This window comes from Xiphophorus maculatus, chromosome 11 (genome assembly GCF_002775205.1).
Source record: "Xiphophorus maculatus strain JP 163 A chromosome 11, X_maculatus-5.0-male, whole genome shotgun sequence".
NCBI lineage: Eukaryota > Metazoa > Chordata > Actinopteri > Cyprinodontiformes > Poeciliidae > Xiphophorus > Xiphophorus maculatus.
The window spans coordinates 5,324,007-5,338,680 of record NC_036453.1 but is presented as its reverse complement, the minus strand read 5'-3'; the positions used below and the strand labels follow the sequence as shown (position 1 = coordinate 5,338,680).

Below are 14,674 nucleotides of genomic sequence, written 5' to 3'. Positions count from 1 at the left end.
TTTGTATTCATCTGAGTTTCTCTTTTCTTTTCTTTCCAAATGCCCCAGGACTAAATCAGTCACAGTCAAAGTATTTTCATTCTTTTCTTTTGTTTTCCAGTCACCTTCTCGCTCACTGTCGAGGTACACTCTGGCATAAAGGAGGGATTTTTTGGCCATCTGCCACTCCTAAATTAAAGCTATTGGATCTAATCAACAAAATGTGGTCATCTAAGAACATTCTGGACAAAACATGTCAAATAATACAAACTAATAATAATGTTAAAGTCTAAAAATACTGAATTACAGCATAAATAACTAAAACCTATGAGTTTTAGTTGGTTGTCAGCATTTTAAACTTATAATTAGAGATAAAAAAGTAATTTCAGATCTTATAATGCTAAGTAAGTCTCCTTATAATAAGGTAAAAAATAAAAAAAGAGAAAAATCCAAATTAATATTGCTCCCTTAATGGTAATTTCTTTAGAGCCTGTCTGACCTTCAGTTACTGCCTGCTGCTTCTCGCACAGAACCTCCAACAACTTCCTGATCACTACCAAGTTTCAAATAGTTTAGATTTTCTTGCAGGATTGAACAAGATAATCCAAGAAATTAATTAAATTAAAAAAAATGATTTATCTACGTATGTAGTCCAGCTAAAACAAACCTCTATTCTTGATGCCCTTTTGTCAAACTCAAATCCTCGAGCGATTTTTTGGCAGATTCTGTGGTGTTTCCAGGCCAGATGAAACATTTAATCCTTTCATCATGTTTGGAGTCCGCCTCAGGGTCTTCTATTAGGTTTACGTGCTCAGAATACCTTGATAGCTATGGCATTCTTGTAATGCAAAAGACCAGTAAATCTTCTTTGGGCTTCTTATCTTGGTCAGAAATCTACTCAATCTGTCTTAGAAAGGCAAAACTAGACACCCAGTAAAATATACAGGCTTGTTATTGCAATCATACCGGGTACCCTTCATGACTGAGTCCCTTCACAAAATCATGCAACACAGAAGGATGAATTACATCAATCACTTTAAGTTGTACTGTATGAGCAGGTTATTTTCAATGTTTTACAGGTAGATTGAAGAGCTTGAAGTTCACAATGTTCAAACCTGCCTAATGTAAAACCTACAATAATGTACAAACTATCAAATTATGATGCAACACTCTCACAAGATGTAATTTAGAATTAACTTTATATAGTCTTCATCAAAACCACGATGTTAGTGCTGACAAGAAAGTTTGATGAATTTACAGACCAATGTCTATTAAAATGATATTTTCACTTGAGTTTTTGTTGTGAATCTAATGTAAAAAATAAACTGAAATTTACAGTAGATGGGTTTTTGACTCCAGGGTGAAGCTTGGATATGGTGTCCAATTTTCTTGCACTGGCATGTAGTCTAGTAACTGACTATGTGCTTTTTGACAATGGGGTTGAATTTGTTTCATAGGAATGATGAAAAGTTTGTCTGAAAGAACACACTTTCAGACAAAGTCAGTACCAAGTTTCAAATAGTTTAGAAACTTATTTTAATGTTTAAAATAACATTTCTTGTCTTATGTTTATTATTGGCTGAATTGACCTTTTAACTTACTATTGTGTATTGATAATAATAAGTTTCTGATTTCAGAAATATGTGAACAAAACACACATATAAAAAGGTACTGTATAACTTTACTTTGTCCTCCTCTGGATATGCTTGTCTTGGCATAACAAGGCCAAATACATGATTTAAACAAGAATATCTAACTCTCTACATTTCATTTTTATTCTTCTTTCCTTTAGTTTAAAATGTCAGTTGTTTTCAAGTATTTATATTTCTATGCATCCTTGTATGTAAATCGATAAAAGAATAAATATGTGATGGACTGAAATACTGTAAAAGCTGAAAACAGAAAACAGTCTTGATAAAAATGATTATAAACCGAAGATACATTTTGTGTATAAGAAGCAATGTAGACACAACTTATCAATGCTCTCCTTTTCAATTTGCATTTCCAGTTCACTCTATCCATCTTCCTAATCTGATAAGCTTCCCACTAGTTGCCTAAAAAAAAGATTTCTGCAGCATGATTCAACCAAACCCATGTTTCACAGCATGTTCACAGTGATGTGCAACGTTATCTTTCCACAACACGAATTTGCACTCTCTTTAGGTAACAAAGGTTCAGTTTTGCTCCTATCTGACAAGAACAGCTACTTTCCTGGTTTAAGATTCCCCACAACTTTATTCTAAATCTGTCCGGTGTATCTGGTGTGTTTCTTGACTTTCATAATACTATTTGTTCACTAATATTCTCCAACAAACTTATGAGGCTTTCACACATAGATGGTCTCTATATGATAATCAGATGGCCTTTAAAGGGAGCTCAAATTTATTTAGAATCAGTAGAATAACTTGGGATAAATGTCAAATGTTTCTTACTTATATTTGTAAATACATTAAAACCATATATCTATCTGTGCATATTTTCCTTCTATTTCACAGTTATGCAAAACGTTCTGTTAGTCTATCCATTAAAATTCTTCTATCATACATCCCGGCTTGTTTTATTTTTATTTTTGCAAGTCATTATGAAATGCATTTTTTTGTTCATTTGGATTTTGAGCATCTGAATTGCTCCTCTTGCGTGACTGTCTCATTTGCGCTTTTCCAAATGCTATTTAAATGCTTTTAATGTATCTCTTCATTTTATGTCACATTAAGTGAAAGCAGACTGCTTCGGTTATGTTTTGCTCCTTCTACATTTGTTCCTTATGTAGTATTCTGAGCGCATCTGTTGATCATTGCAATCATGTGGGAGTTCATTTGTATTTGATGAAAATGTCATAAGTATCAATTAAAGGATGACTAATTCTAAATTTTGAAGTAATAAATTTGAATACACTTCCCTACTATACATGCACTCTAAGGAAAGTCAGGAATCCAGTGGTGTAGTAAAAAAAGTGAGGGATGTCATATCAGTGGGTGGGATGCTAATATGAATGGATGCTTCTCATATATTTCATGCAGCTACCAGTCAGCTGAAGTGATGACTTTGTGCATTCACATTGAACGGAGGACTTCTTGTGATCAACTTTGTTAGGGTGTGATGAATGTGAGCCACAACGACTTCATTTTGGGGAGACTAGGTGCGCCTAGATGTGATGAGTTGGTTTCTGAATTTAGTTGAGAGCAGCTCTCAGACTGATGGAGTGGCTGCAGGTTCTCATGTAGGTAGAGGATTGGTTTCAGCTCTCTATATTCCAGACAGTTTCATAATGTTGGTGAACATTCCTTCTCAGATGTCTTGGAGTTTTTATGACCTTGATGATCCAAATATTAAAGTAAATCATAAAAAACTATCATGTCGGAAATGAATTATGCTGCTGTACCCATCTGTAAATATGATAATTCATACTGAACAAAATTTTAGGAAGGGAAAGGGTTTTTTTTCTTTTAGGTTTATGACTTGGGTTAGTTAAAAAACCATTACTTGGACGCTGCTTGTACGAATGTGTGACACCTGACTTTTCTCACATTTTGCTTCTTCAGACAGGAAAGTCCAAACATCCTCCACAGTAAGAGTGCAGTGCAGCACACAGTTGGTGCTGTTATAGCAGAACTGTCTGACTGAAAGATTAGGCTGAGGAGAGGCGACTTTTGTTTCCAAACCAGACTGTGGCACAGGACGCGAGGCGGAGGGAGGGTGGAACCAACATTTTGCAATCATTTCTCTCTTTTTAATTTGTTAATTTAAAAAGTACAGCACATGATTCCTTCATCAAGACTTCATATTTGTCAGGAAGTAGTTCACTTTAGTTTTACACAATAACCTGTTTATTCACATATGCTGTGACACATGCATTTAATCAGAACTTTTCCCACATTTTAGTTACAGTCATCTAATGTTTTATGTATGTTAGTATCATTCAGTTACCAAATTACATTGACCCCCAAGCTGTTGAAACTACGTGATAGGATAGATGATGGCATTTGTTTAGATAATATAAATTCATGTGTTTGCTCCATGGTATCTTATCCTGTTTCTGCTGAGATAATGTTTTTTTCTGGATTGCTTCTCATATGGCCTCTTGGGAGTAAACAATCTTCTGCTGTTTGCATCTAAACAACTCCATTAGGACAATTACTATTTAGCTTCAGTATTTCTCAAAGGCACCTCAACTGTGGCAGGAAGAATTACACATCCACTCCTACCCCTTCATTTGCTTTTATAGCTGACAGCAAAGTAAGGCTATAATCTTTGTCTGACTAGGACGTTTCTCAGGTGCATCCCATGCATTTTCTGCACCATAAATTGTAAGGTCATGTCTGATAGAATAGGGGGTCTGATCCGTTATTATCAAGTGATATTTCTACTCAGTGGGCTGACTTTCAGCACTGCTTCACTTGCTCCTGGATCATCAGATAAAGCAGCGGTCTGACAGGGAAGATATTGGTTGGCAGAGCCTTCAGAGGCTCCCCTCAGTTCGTGATGGCAGCAGTAATGGTGTGCATGTTCTTAAAAATCCATCAAACAGCGCAATGCCGCACTTAAAGATTGCTAAAACACAAATAGAATGAAATTCACATGAAACAGACACAAAATGCACAGTTTTTGACACACAGCACAACCTTTAAATCAATGTAGTACACCACTGGGAAGGTTCTTCATACTCTACACTTTGTATTTTTATCCAATACTGGTCACCTACATCTCCAGTATGAGACGTATAAGCTGCTGTGTTTCATGGAATAGTTTCAGGATGTTTATCTGACAACAGATGTAATTGGATTTGTTCAGGTAAACCTAAAAGGGGAACTAAGAATTATTTCCCTGTAAGCATAAAAAATGTGGATAGTCATCATTTAATGAGATTTCAGACTGTAATGTTTAAGAGTTAAACATTGATAAAGTTGATGTTTGAATCTTTTTGATAAGGCAAATTCAAAGAGCAAGTTTGTTCCTGATTGACTTTAACTTCAGTAAATATAAAGTAGTTAAATTATTAATTAATTAGATTTTTATTTTTAAAAGCATTCACAACTTAATGAAATTTAATTTTGAAATATGTAGATAGTAAATTGACACATTGGATGAAATTATATGTAGTTATTATTATTATTATTATTATTATTATTATTATTATTATTATTATTATTATGAAAAATTGTCTGGTTTGTAGCAGTGAAGGGAAACATGGACAATTTTTAGTAAATGGTAAGAAGACTGGCATAACCTTTCTGAACTTTTTCTCCAATCTTTTTAGAAAGCATCAGGTTTATATAAGAAAGGGAAGCTCTTTAATGTTTAAACCGACTGCTTTATCTAACACACCATCCACTGCCCATGAAGGCATCTTTGAAATCTAAAGTTTATTTTGTGACACTTAGATGATGCACCACATGATTCAAAACCTGGCGGGACATCATGGAAAGGCAAGATGAAAGAGAAATCGTTTAATCTTACTGAAACAAGTCTTCAATTTATGGCTGTGCAAGAAAAATACAAAGAAAACGGTTTGGTGCTGAACCTTTCAGAGAGACGCTGCTTTGAGGTCTGCCTGAAAACGATTTTTCACAGTAATTTCCAGGGTTGAGGTCTTTGAGGTTTTGATTGTTTGGGCTGAAACGTACTTGGTGCCTTTTTGTATATTACAATTCTGGTGCTGATGGCTTCAGGACATGTCTGATTCCAAATTTAATTCACTATTGAATTCCATTTCTATGTGTCTCAGTGTGCTCTGGGGACTTCTAGCTTCATAGCATGCAGTGAAAAATAAAATATTCACTGAGGTGCCATCCTTATTTCATAAATGTTCATCTTGGATCTCAGGAAATAAGGTCCCAGGTGGCTTAGACAGTTAGTTATCACACTGTAAGAAAAGGAGTTAAGAGATTAGTTTTTCTAAATACCATGTATTTATCTCTGATGATGAACAGTGGCAGTTTCAGCATCTGCTTAGTGTTTTGTCTTTGCATCATGACAGCTTAGTGCAATACTTCCATCTTTGCTGAGAGTGTGTTTTATTCACATTATCAGAAATACTGCCTTGTTTAAAATAAAACAACATAAAACCAACTGCTTTACTTTAAACCCTCAAGTTTACAACTTGTCCAATAAAAACTGTGAAACTGTATTAAAATGTTTTAGACATACACTGAAAATAAACTGCACCTTAAACCTTTGGTCATTTTGTCTCATTTCAGCCACAAACTTAATGCATTTAAACTTAATTTTATGTATCATCCCACTTTACTCTGTTGGACCTCATTTAAAAAATGGTCCAGTTCATAAACAATATTACTAAATCATAAAATTCATGCACAAATGAAACTTTAACTTGCTGGTTGGTCTGGTGAACACAGTACAGATGCTTGCCTGTGGTCCACCACTTCCCCAGCTGTTCTGTAAATCTTTTTTGTCGGCACATTTCACAGAAGAGACTTTTGAAGCTGACAAACACCAATAAAAACGGCTTCCTGACAGATGAGATAAGAATAGGCAACATCTGCTACAGACATCAAAGTGTTGCAAAATCAAAGTGGGTGCAGGTTCGTAGCTGTCCAATTCCTAGGCTTAGACTGATGTTAATGTGTTAAAAAAAATCTACTGCAGAAGTTTAACAGCTGGGTTTCCAGCTGGGAGTTTATAAATCATGTGTCGGTAGAGGTGCTGTTTTTTTAGACGATGACTTTAAACCATTTAAACAGCAGAGATAATGAGTGGTTCTCTCACAAACTGCACTTATTGTTGGCTAAATAATAATCATTTTTTAAAGAAACAAAAAATATCAGTGTTAAGATTGACATAATGGTTGGTATTTTTCAGTTCCGCAAAACGTTTCACCAAACAGTCTAAATGCATCGTTTATGTCATTCCAGGATGCTCATCATTTATTAGTTCAGGAAAGACTGCACTGTTTCCATTAATAAATTACAGTGTTTTGACCTGCAGTTTTGTTTGATCAAATCTCTGCAGGGAAGGTTGCTCTGTAAGGGAAGTTAGAAGAAAAGGAAGATATTGAACAAGGAGAGGATATTGAATTGAAGCATCCAATAGAAGAAGTGCAACTTTATCCAAGAAGGCTAAAGCAGTAAGTCTAAATAGATACATTTTATGACTGACTATGTATTTTCTATATTTCTTTAAAAGAGAATAAGTAAACAATTATTGTAGAAGATTTTCACAAATGTAAAAACTGTTCTTAACTTAACTGTATTAAAAACTAAATCAAAACAATGTATATCACCATCTGTTGTAAGCAGTAATAAAAATAAACAATCACATAATAAAACCATGTAGCACAAAAAATTTAATTTCACTTTGGGACATCTATGCAAATGGGTTTGTATACATAAATCCAAAGGTCACTGCCATTCAAATGCAAATGAACTTACACATAAGTTAACAACAAATCACAACTGCAGAAAAATGCAGCTCCACATTTTTTTAGATTTTTAATAAAACCTTGACAATTCATGATTACTTTACAGTTGGTTCATCACAAAAAAGTCCATGGGATCACATGCAGGTTTTTCAACAATGTATACCAGGATTATAAAGAATGACCAACGTTTTCAGTGCTACTATAAAGCCATTTTTATTGAAGTGAATTAAGATGTTTTAGCAACACCCAGAGAAGGAGGATTTAAGCTAAGGTCATCTCTCAAATTGCTGCCTGTCTAAGTGTCACTGTGATTCTGGAAAGAGTGGCAGCAGCCTCTCAAACTTTGACAAACATACACTCTGTCAGTTGGATTTTGAGTTTGTGCTTTATGTTATTTTGTCCACTTTTCTCTCTTCCTTTCCTTTCACTTCCTCTCATTTAGTTTCCTATTCTTAACAATTAACATAAATCAGTTATTTTAACTGTCTTCAAGAAAAAACAAAAAGACTACCACTACCCTCCGAACCTTTTCAGGCACAAATCTTCCTCTCTAAAGTACTAAATATTTGTTTCCAAAAAATCTGCAGCTGTATCAGTGTATGAACTGATTTCAAAGCTGAGCTCCTCTGGGAACAGATGCCCCACTAATAGAAAGAGGACAGACATGGAAAAAACAAAAAAACAAAAAAAAAACCAACACCTGAGCATAGCTGTGTAGTCAGTATTTGAACAACTACACATTCTTTTTATGTCATATCTTTGTACAATCATATATTTTTTTCATCCTTCCTATAAAAAAGAATAATCAAGACCTAATAAATAAAAAAACCTACCCTGCCATAGTTCATTTTTTTATGCTACTTGTAGTAAAATGACAGTCGACCCCATTATGACTTTAGGGTTTTATTTCTTTTGTACTTGTGCACATGAAGAGTCTGCCACAAACTTGAAGAAACAAATAGTTATATAATGGGATCTGCTTTGTGTGTTTTTCTCACATAAAGACATAATAAATTATTTGTAGAGTTTAGTAATATATTTGTGGAGTAAAGAGAAGACAGCACAAAATGGCATTAATAAAAATAATAACTTCTGGTATAGATCTTAGATTGCTATGGCCACTTTTTGTTTACCCTCAATGTTGACAGATGTGCAAAATCCTTCGATTAAGCAATCTGTTTTGGAAATATCTGGTGGCTGAGAGCCAAAGGTCACCTAGTTATGTTATCATAAGATTACAACCATCAGTCATAATTTATGGGCAATTCGTTGTAACAATGTCCTGAAATCATCTATAAGACGTTTAATCAATAAGTGTCTCCTTATTTAGAGACCAACCATCCATCCATCACTGTCTATTCCAGCTCATCCTTGCAGAGGGGCTGGTGTCTCTCTTTGGCGGCCATGGGGAGAGAGGCAGGTTACACAGTGGGCAGGTCGCCAGTCCATCCAAGGGCAACAGAGAGGCACACAGGACAAACAATCTTACACACATACACACACACACACACACACACTCATACCCAGGAGCTTATGTAGATACCTAATACACAAAAGTACTGCGTAAGAGAAGGGAGGATCCATCCAGCTATTAGCTATACCTGCTTATCTGTGCAGGGTCACGGGGGCCGGCCGGATGGAGTGCCACAGTGATCAAACGGACGTTTTGATACAGAGAGCAAATGTTCATTTACCAGACCATCTTGCATTTTGAACGATAAAGAGATTTCACTTCAAAAATAGTTTCTGTACAGTGACATAAACAGAGACATATTAATACAGCCACAGTGCTTAGAATAAATGTGCTAACATGCAAGTCTGCCATTCAGAGAAGTCTGGCTCTTGTGCTCCACAACAGCAAATTCATACTGTACGAACCTTTGCAGGAAAAAGCTTGTGTTTTTTTTTGTTCCCCAACAGCAAACTGAACAATCTGCTATTTTAGATTATTAACTATTTTTATTGAAGGCTTCAGTACTACTTTATATTTCAGCTCCATACAACTATGAGATGTTCAGAGCACAATGTTAATAAATAAAAAATGTGTGTTAGAGGAAAACCTTTTCGAAAGAATAAAGTCAATAGTGCATTCATTTACCTTCAAAAGGTTTTAAATTAACATTTTAATCAGCAGTGTCATTACTTTGTAACCTACCAACCTGTGAACAGACTGGCAACTATTCTGTCTTTGTTTATTTAAAATAATATGGTGTAACATGCTCTATGTTGTTTTGTTTCTTTTACCTAAAGTTTATCTTTACTAAAATTTAAGTACTGCTAAGAACTAAGTGATTTATTATCTCTGATTGGTAAAACAGAATAATCGAAAGAGGATGTACTCCTTTGTACTGTGACTATATCTTTCAGCTTGACAAAATGCTTTCCTGCTTACAGACAAACTACAGTATTTTGGTGCAGCTTTCTGCATCAATAAGTGATTTTAGCAGTCCCATACATTTCTAAGACCTGAGCATGTGGCAAGGTGAAACTGCAAGAGAGATGTTTTAGTTTATTTCTTAACAATAGTTGATCGATCAATTTAGGCATTTTTTTAATCAAGATGAAATCTTGATATGAAGCTTAAATACAGGCAGATTGTGGTGTTCACAATCTGAGGTTGGTGTTCTTCGTGTAAGGCCGTCAATCTTTTGCTCAACTTCTTTCACCTGTTTTATATATTTTCTAACTTCGGACCTCAGAATGAATATAACCTTTGAGAGCCACTTGCCTGAACATAACTGCAAAGGAAAAGATAAATCATGATATGTGCACTTTATAAGAAAGTGGTTATGTAAACAGTGAAAATATTTGGCCTGTTAACGTTATCAAGCCCCACAGCTTTGGAAAACACAGATATTTAAATAAACAGCAAATCTTGTACAACAAAGCATCTAAAAAGAGCCAAAAATGTGTATTTTTTAAAAACTTGCCTACTGTAAAGAGAATGCAGACATCTGAAAGAGACTTACTTATGTCTTTGAAAACACTAGAATATTCCCTCAACTTTGTAGGTATTATAGTTCTCTAAATTCAGGCAATTTTACAGCGGCATATTGTTAATTAATTAGAGTAAAAGATAAACACGTAGTGACAAAAGGTCTGTGAATCTTGTTTTTTAAAGGAAAATATTACTAATAGATTTGGTGCCTGGGGATAAATTCTCTCTCCAGAAGTGCGGTTGGAACCCTTCTACAATCAGTAGCCGGCATTTGTCCAGTAAATTTATCTTAATTTTCCTCCTCAAGCATGCTCTTTAAAGAAACACGATTTATATTCATGTCACCACCTGGGGGAGGTTTTCCGAACAACAAATCACTCCTGAGCAGCTTCAGCCGAAACAATCACAAGCTCTGGGTTGCACTCAAGAGCACAGCACTTACAGCCATCCATCTAACCTTTGAGATAAACCTACAGGTCAAGGAAATTGTTTTATAAATGCCACTTGGATGAGTGTCAGTGTGGTCATGGAGAAGGTTAAACAAAATTACAATATGTTAAGAAGGTAAGGGTGAATTTCACATAATAGATATTTTAATCAAAGAGTTTGCATCCTGCAGACTATGAGCAGTAACTTACATATTTTACAAGGATGACTCACAAATATTTTTAGTTCAACTTTACATCACAAACTCTGAACTATGAATCTTCAGAGACAGACATAAAAGACAGTCTGATGCTTTGAACTTTAATTTGATATATACTACAATTTTAAACTGTTTGCTCTGAACTTACAGTCTGATTTTTATATTAGACTGTAAATAAATGAACTTGTACAACATTTCTTTGCTGTCTTTTCTGAGAATGTCTTGTGTTAACAGGGAATGATGCTTTGAGAAACTTAACCTACAAAATGTGCTTCAATAAGTGGCAAGAGATGTACTTTCTGCATCTTAAAAGTGTACTACACATAAAGTTAATCATACAAGGGTTTCTTCTCATTCCTTGACAAAAACTCAAACTGACAGCTTGTACCACAGTGGTGTTTGCTATATTAATTACCCCATGTTTTTTAGGGTAATTAACAGTAGAGTCACTCTATTTTCACATCAACAAAAGGAGTCTGTTGAGGTGTTTTGGGCATTTGGTCAGGTTGCCAAATATTTGCCTCTGTTTGGAGGACAAGCACGTCCTCCCAATGGGACAAGGAGATCCAAGAGAAGATCCAGAACTCGCTGGAGAAAATATATATCTTGTCTGACCTTGGAATGCCTTGAGATTCAAAAAATTGAGCTGGAGGATATTGCTGGGGAGAGAGCAATGTCTGGGATTCCCTTCTGGACCTGTTGCCCCTTTGACTCAAGCTCATATAAGCAGAATAAACGCAAAGAATCGATGGGTAGTTTTTGGTTGAGGCTCTATATATTCACATGATAGGACGGACTGTTTTCTGGAACACCTCAACATGAGGACGTCCAGTAGACATTCTAATCCATTCTATCTGATTAGGGCTACTAATCAACAAAATGACTTCTTTTAAGTCTCCCTGAATATGAAAACCTGGAAAACTGAGATGTTTCGTTTGAAACAGTAAAATATTCCTTAAGCATTTTCTGAAAATGTGCATTTTTGTATTTTAAGCTTACAAAGTTAAGCACAGCAATTAATCATAAGCTCTAGAGTGTGATTAATCTGATTTAATATTTTAATCGATTGACAGTACTAATAACAACCCACTTTATGTAATTTGATGTTTTAATTTGCTCCACAACATCTTTGCTGTACCTTTTTGAGTGGTTTTCTTCACTGAACAACTAAACATTCCTTTGAAGGTTCTCTGTAATGCTCAGTGTGTTACGCCTATGGATCTTATGTCACTCTGATGTTGATAGATTTGAGTCTGTCTTAGGCCCAATTTAGTTTCTGGAGTAAGTTGCCATGGAGAGTTGCTGGGAGGGATTTTAGTGGCTACGAGTTTCAGAGGTTTAGAGCCTGATGTTGATCGACACGGATGCAAATTATGCAAAGCATTCCACTGTGATAGTTCAGTGCATTCTTCGATGCTGCCTCTAAGCAGAAGTCTGTAAATGAATAGAGGACTAGACGATGACACATAAAGTACAGAGCTGACCCAAACAAGAAGACAGTACATTCATTCCCCAAAGGGACAAAATAAGCACATGCACAGAGTGAAGGATAATTAAACACATGTATCATCCTAAGTAAATAAAGAAGACTGCTCAGCACTGATAAATTGGAAAGCGGATGTGGAGTCACTCCTTTGAAAGGAATGCACTCAGAGTGAGTGGCTTTACCATCACACATTCTGTACATTTATTTCTATTTTTAGTACCAAATAAGCACAGCAGTGTAAAAACTATATAGAGCTTCAGTAACTCATTGAATGACTAATAATGTTATGATTCATTTTGCTGAAGTAGAACAAAAGTCTGTGTTTTAACAATTCTAAGAACATCAATTATACGCCCATGTTTTGTTGACTTTCATTTTACTTGACTGATAGTATTCAGTCATTGTTTTTTGAAGGTTTTGAAGTTATGATTATAATTATCTATAAAAGCTCATGTCATGCTCTGTTTAGTGGAGTATACATTGATCTGTATGTAAAATATCTGCAAGCTTCAAAAAAATTATTTTTGTACCGGCATTTGTTTTTATTTGGTGGCATCACCATTTACCAGATTAAAGAGTCAAAACTGGCATGACAAAGACAAACAAAAATAAGCTAATACTAATATGACTACAAAAATAATCATTCCACTTGCAGGTGTGCCTTTTTTATGACATAGAAATATGTTGGTTCCATCCCTCCATACCTCTACCCATCCATTCATCCATTATTTTGATGATCTGAATCAATGGTCTTTAAATCTGGTCATTGGGGCCCACTGAACATCTTAGGTAATTCCCTGCTGCCACATACCTCACTTAAATGATTAGGTGACTAATAAGTTTTTGCAGCACTTCATGGAATGCTGCAGAGGTGCTGCAATTTTTTTAACCTGGTGTACTTGGAGCAGGGACACAGCCAAAACATCTAGGACATTTAGCCCTGAGGACTAGCATTGGGGAACACTGATACAAATCGTATGAGTGTGATTTTCCGATAAACTAAAGTGAGCTATTTATTTTCTAACAAAAACCTAAGGGTTTGTTTCTTATTACTGTGACTTAAAGATTAATACATTTCACCTTTCATCTCACTGTTCTGATCATATCCTCACATGGTGTGGATGTTGTTGCTTGAAAGCTCATTGAAGACATGAAGGAATAGATTTTCCTTGATGTTTTGGTGTTAGCCCTCATTATCCAATAACTAAGCAGGTAGTTCTCAGCCCTATTTTCACTCTAACCGGAGCTAAATTTGTAAAACTTCAATTAATTGATTTTGCAAAATCCATTCTCTATTTTCCCTTGTTCAGTTTCTGTGATTCTAAAATTGTCTCGCTGTGACTCTGCTAGAAAGTGGGTTACGATCCGATGACGTAACATCCATGACTACATTGTTTTCCTTAGTGAACACAGATCCTAAAACTTCCTTTGAAATTACTCTGGAATTGGGACACAGCTCCTTCATCTCTGCTTATGCGTTTCTCTGCGGTGCTGAAATATTTAAGCACCTCGTCTCAGAGCCACTGAAACATTTAAATGCTGCCTCTTTTTCACATATGCAGATTACAAACTGGTGAGTTATTTTCTATGTTTTAGAAATTCAAAATATGCATGTGATTTAGACATATATGTTATCGTGAAAACATCAGTTTTCACGATAACATATAAAAACTTTTTGAAATGAGATGTATGATTTCATCACAGATTTTGAGGTGTTTATTTTATACAATAAAACTGTGCTTTCTGCCCACCCACACACAATTAGACTGTATTGAATTATATCTTCAAACATTTCCTTCTCTGTTTGAGGCCTTGGGAGGGAACATAAGTCTTTCTTCCTCAAAGTCTTATCCACATCAAAGTAGTCTGGTTACACAAAGATAGAACCAGACTAAGAGAAAGGGACCGAAGTGATGGAAAGAAAGTGAGGGCTCGCAAGTTTGCAGGCACATTGATTTCTGCTTTGACTTTCTCTCATATTCTGAGGCACGACACACCGCCTCGTCATTCCACACCATTCACTCCTCCGTGCACATGTCCATGCAGAATAGTACAATTGTATAGCAGAATGCCAGTTAAACAGCAGGGCTGTGTACAGATTGCAGAGTCTGTGAGTGGAGATGACTTCAGTGGCTTAAAGGATATTGGGCTAACAAGTCGATCCTGCAGACAAGACTCAGCGGAGCTATATGATCACTTGTGGATATGTTTACTTTCACTATCTTCTCTCTCTTTTTGCTCTCTACC

General features: G+C 35.5%; 1 protein-coding gene across 2 annotated transcripts in view; it reads left to right on the top strand.

Moving 5' to 3' along the window:
* kctd16 (potassium channel tetramerization domain containing 16) overlaps positions 1–14,674 on the top strand; it is an 87,440-nt gene that overhangs the window by 19,929 nt on the left and 52,837 nt on the right. The window contains exon 2 of one of the 2 annotated variants that reach the window (XR_002753505.1): positions 6,949–7,063. The exons of the other annotated variant lie outside the window; for it this stretch is intronic. The gene's annotated coding sequence lies outside the window, so the exon portion shown is untranslated. The remainder of the gene's footprint in view (positions 1–6,948; positions 7,064–14,674) is intronic. 2 annotated transcript variants of the gene reach the window in all.